The sequence below is a fragment of the Piliocolobus tephrosceles genome, unplaced genomic scaffold, assembly GCF_002776525.5.
Source record: "Piliocolobus tephrosceles isolate RC106 unplaced genomic scaffold, ASM277652v3 unscaffolded_38609, whole genome shotgun sequence".
Taxonomy (NCBI): Eukaryota; Metazoa; Chordata; class Mammalia; order Primates; family Cercopithecidae; genus Piliocolobus; species Piliocolobus tephrosceles.
Window position 1 is genome coordinate 1 of NW_022322764.1, and position 5,454 is coordinate 5,454.

Sequence of the window (5,454 nt, forward strand, 5' to 3'; positions counted from 1 at the left end):
ACACTGAGGACGAGGAGAGAGGGAGCCTTGTGCTCTCTCTGTATCTGAGGGAGGGCAGCACAGGGAACAGAGCAGTCTGCAGAGAGGCCAGCTCATTAGGGAAGCGCTTGTGTTCCACCTTGGGCTTTGACAAATAATCCTAAACAGAGCTACTATATGTCACACTATGGAATGTTCCAAGTAGGTGGCCATGTTTTCAAAAGATGTCTTTCTTCCTTTTGTTGTTGCCATTTTGTAGATTTAGGTTTGGGTGTATGTTTCTCCTCTCTGACTGGCACTTGAATGTTTGCTGACTCCTACTCTGTGTGACCGGGGCGTACAGCTGTGGACTGATGCATGCCGTCCTATCATCTTTCATTATCAAAGCAGTCTCTTCTTTTTTGACAGTTTGAAGAAGCATCTGTAGGGAATCCAGAAGGAGCCTTCGTAAAGGTGTTACAAGTCTGGAAGAAGCACAGGAGCACTGAGCTGACTACTGAGCTGGAGGCACCCTCAGACAGCAATGGCATCAACTTGTCAGGCTTTGGGAGTGAGCAGCTAGACTCAGTGACGAGAGCTTGCCTCATTTCTCAGTGAAAAATCTGTAAGATGTGGAATCAGTGTTACATTCCTTAAACTGCTTTTTTCAAAAGTACAAGATGGAGGTAGGCCCCTGAGTATTTTGAAAAACAATGCAAAGAGCCCCTCTCTTCAACCTGCCTCCAACAACTCAACTTATGAAAATAAACTGGGAAAGCTTTATTTTCTGGAAAATGTGTTCAAGAAAAACTCAATGAAGATAAAAGAGAAGAAAAAACTGCCATGCTTATACAGTCCAGCCTTCTAGGTAACAAATTTAAACGCTAAATATTTGAAAAGAAATTAGAAACTGCCCAACCACGGGAAAACAGCCTGGCAAAGATTCCAAATGTTGGCAAAAGCCTGCGGGGAGTGAACAGAGTCCTCATGGGCCTAAGGAGCATCCAGAAAAGGCACTTCAAAGAGGTGGGAAAGCAGAGCATAAGGAGGGAACGGGGTGCCCGGGCATTCGTGGAGAATGCTGCCAAAGAAAAATGGCTCAGGAGTCCAGCCCCAAGGGAGCTGGAACAGCCTCACGAAGAGCAGGGGCCCAAGAAGTCAGCAGGAAACGCTGTCTACACCAAGCCTCCGTTCACACTGGAGCATAAGGCGGCAGTCTTCTCTTTGCTGAAACCCTTCTCCATGGGCGTGCCTTCTGCCTCTATCCCCGCAAAAGCCCGAACTGAGGTCAGAAACAGATTGAAAGACTTAACTTATGCCATTTTGGTTTTAGAAGATGCAAAGGCTAGAGTTAAAACCAATCGTACATTCCAGAAAAAAATACCGCTTTCTTAAAAGTTGCTCCCATGTGGTCCACAGAACACCCAAGGCCAAAAAGAGTCAAAAGTTCAGAAAGAAAAGTTTTCTCAATAGACTGATGCTCACAAAGAGGCCTCCATTCTCTGCAGCAAAGAGCCTCATAAATTCCCCTTCACAAGGGGCTTTTCTGTCTTTATGAGGCCTGAGTCCTCAGGAAAATCCTTTTCCAGTAGTATTTGCTCCTTCAGAACGTTTTATAGAGAACACTAATGTAAAAAACACCACAGCAAGAAATGCATTTGAAGAAAACATTTTTATGGAAAACACTACTATGCTAGAAGGCACCATCTCTGAAAACACAACCTACAGTCATCCTCCTGAGGCAGATTCCACTGGGACTATGTTCAACTTAGAGACGACTGTTAAACACACCAATGAAACACGATGGGAATACAACAATGTGGGCACTGGCTTGTCCTCCAAGCCCAAAATCTTCTACTACTCATTGCCCTTGTCTCTAGGTGACCAGTTTGAAATTCAGCTAAATCAGCAGCTATGGTCCCTCATCCTCAACAACGATGTGAGAAGGCTCATTTCTCATGTTATCCAAACCTTGAAAATGGACTGCTCTGAGACCCACGTGCAATTGGCCTGTGCCAAGCTCATCTCCAGAACAGGCCTCCTGATGAAGCTTCTCAGTGAGCAGCAAGAACTGAGAACTATATTAACGAGAGCACAGAAGCACAGAGTGAACAGAAAGAGCAGGACCACACAGAAACATGGGACCCAGACTTTCTCATCATTTAGCATATGCCAGGAACGTTGGGGTGATCAGACCCAACACCAGGTCATGGGGGCTACGAAATGTAGTGGAGTCAAAGGAATGAGACAAGACAAATTAAGAGAACATAGGGTGGGTCCAGGGGGCCAACGCCAGTATGGAGGCTGTGAAGGCTCTGCGAGGGCTCTGGGAGCCCACACTATTTATTGGTAATCAAACAAAGAAGCAGGTGGTGAGGACGTGTGGACGTGGGGGTAACAGGTGAGGATGTGAGGACGTAGGAGTAGAAAGGCAGCAGTGCATCAAGCATAGCTGTGATGGCTTAGCATATGCTATGCCACTTGAGATAAGGGAGACAGATTCTTCTAATTCAAGATACAATCAATTTATGATCTTGGGAGAGAAGGGAGCAAGGGGCCAGCGAGTCTGGACACATTCCAGAAGCTACAAGGGGTTTTATGCCCTGAGTCCTGGGTTCTCTCCAAGCTACAAGGGGTTTTATGCCCTGGGCTTAGACTATAGTGTGGCAGGGCAGCCTTCCACCCTTTGGTGCAGAGCTGGGTGTTTCATAGGTCATGAGGGGTTTTAGACCCTGGACCCAGCACATGTTCCAAGACTCTTTTACATTATGTCAGACAAGCAAGCCCTGCCTCAGCCCTTCCACCAACAATAACTATTCAATAGTTAGCTTTCATGCCCTTAGTTTTTTAAAAAAATTATTCTTTCCTTTTTTTTTTTAAACTTCACTAAAGAAGTTCCAGGATATAACAAACTCATCTTAGCAATATCTGTGACTGTAATACTAACGATTTTGATTATAATTCACTGTCTCATTGAGGTAAGGACAATAATTAATTCAGGTTTTCAGAATGCAGTCCTGTCTTTGTGTGGAGTCAGAGCCCACAAACTCAAAACCAAAGCCACTTTCTCACCTGCTGCTACTTGACACTCTTCTTCAGTCCTTTAAGGCTGAGGTATGCTTCCTTCTTCCTGTGTATTTTCAGCCCAAAGTGAGACTTTTGAGTTGGGAAGAGATACTTCTGAATTAAACTACTGATCAGTGTCACCTACTTCTAATCCCAACCACCTTTATTCTAGGCATACCATACTTGCTACCATGCTTACCCTTCTATTGGGCACCTTTGTCCTCCTTCCTGTTGGCCTTCTGGTTCCTACCCAACTGTCCAGTCCATAGGCCTCAATAACTCATTTTTGCCCACCCCTGTGGTAGCATTGGCTGCCGCCTTTATCTACTCAAGTAACCGTTTTATCACTAATTTATTATTCTGTGTTTTCATTTATAGGCTCTTACCTAGCCATATGGCCTGCTGCCTCTGCCAATTTAAAAATAGCATTGAGGTTGTTTGCAAGACAGTCAAGCTGCATTGCAATAGTGCATGTCTGAGAAACACCACACATTGTCATGAGTCCAAATTGCCTGGTGATAACTTGTTACATTATTTTAAGTATTTGTTTCTAAATTTTTTTATTTTTTAATTAAAAAAAATTTTTTTATTTTTTATTTATTTATTTTTTGAGACAGAGTCTCACTTTGCCACCCAGGCTGGAGTGCAGTGGCCGGATCTCAGCTCACTGCAAGCTCCGCCTCCCGGGTTTACACCATTCACCTGCCTCAGCCTCCTGAGTAGCTGGGACTACAGGCACCCACCACCTCTCCTGGCTAGTTTTTTGTATTTTTTAGTAGAGACGGGGTTTCACCGTGTTAGCCAGGATGGTCTCGATCTCCTGACCTCGTGATCCGCCCGTCTCAGCCTCCCAAAGTGCTGGGATTACAGGCTTGAACCACCGCGCCCGGCCAAACTTTTTTATTTTTAATTGATGATAAAATTTTCAGCTAATGATATAATTGCTTTATTTTTATTTACTCATTCAGAGTTAAACTCCCTAAATTTCTGAACTCCTTCCTTGCTGAGAGTCAGGTTCTGTTATTACAAAATTTAATAATAGAACTGTTCCATATACATAAAGGACCAAGAGAAAGGAATGGAAAGCCTAGGGAATGACATTAACATCCACATCCTGTGTACTGTGCTCTCTACTTGGTGCTTTGCCCCCAGTGATAATTTATTCATATAAATTAGCAATGTAGTTTGTAAGCTGGTTTTATATGCATGAGGTCTCAAGTACTCTCTGCCTTACAGGACAGATGTAGATCCAGTTTCGGTTTTTTTGTTTTTACAACTTTATGAGCATACAAGTGATGCTGTTTTATTTGAAGCCTGAGAGCTTCTGGTTCCATAACCAGAAATTGCTACCTGCTTCTTCTAATGGAATGGAGGGCTTTTCCATTCTTAGACCGTCCAACTCTGAACTTGCTCTGAATCTCAAACCTTTCTATTCACAGAACAAACACTCAAGTGCTTTCAAAAGTTTTTCTGTAGATTAAGTTCATAAGCACCAACTTCATGACTTCTAAAATGTGACTTCTTTCATTTCCAGATAGCTTGAATACCAGTGAATTCCAGATAGTATCTACCAGTGATGTTGGGTGGATAATAAATAATACTAATACTTGGCTACTTACATAAAGACAGTGTTGCCTATTTTTCAAAACTTTTTTTTTTTTTTTTTAACCAATTATATTATTCCCTTCTCCCCACGAGATGGACAGAAAAGCATTGTTAATCACCTTTTACAGATGAGGAAAAACAAGATCAGAGGTGCTAATAGTGCTACAGCCTAGTGCCAGGTCTTCTGTCCCCAATTCTGGGTTTTCCCCAAGCCCATGTTTCTCCTTTCTCACAATCTTTACTTCTTCCTCTGACCCTCCCCACCACAAAATACTTTTAATTCTGGAAAAGAAACCCAGCTGTGCACCATTACACTTGACCTTATTGCAGTCAGAAGCTTTGGATGCTTCCCCATCCAAAATATTAGCGACAAAATGAAGCAAAGTAGGCATCTGACAAAAGTTGATTTTTCCCTTTTGCATTTGAGGACCTCAAGTAATGTTTTTCCAGAAACTGCTATTATGCTATAGATTCACTGTACCTTCAACAACATGGACATGCAATCTGGCAAATTAAAAATCTCTTAACCTACGCCCCAGATCCCTGCCCATATTTAAGAAAAGAATCTAGGGTGGACACAGTGTTTTTTTCTGTGTTGAGTCTTCTGTGATGGGGCTGCGATGTGTGGGAGCAGAGAACTGTGCAGGTGGGTGGAGTGCAGGCCGGATGAGGATCTATCAGCAATGGGAGGGGGCCTCCACTTTAGCATCCCTGCCCTGCTCCTCTCAGAGGGTTGCCTTTCATTGCATTCAGCTGTGATGGTAGCAAGACCATGGGCACACTGAGGACGAGGAGAGAGGGAGCCTTGTGCTCTCTCTGTATCTG

The 5,454-nt window shown here is 43.5% G+C and overlaps 1 pseudogene across 1 annotated transcript; it reads left to right on the forward strand.

The window, feature by feature from the left end:
- Nucleotides 1–332: 332 nt before the first annotated feature.
- LOC113223093 lies at nucleotides 333–3,081 on the forward strand (annotated as a pseudogene). Its single transcript, XR_003308606.1, has 4 exons — nucleotides 333–601; nucleotides 819–826; nucleotides 859–2,084; nucleotides 2,834–3,081. The product of XR_003308606.1 is annotated as a leucine-rich repeat-containing protein 37A3-like (transcript).
- Nucleotides 3,082–5,454: the final 2,373 nt, after the last annotated feature.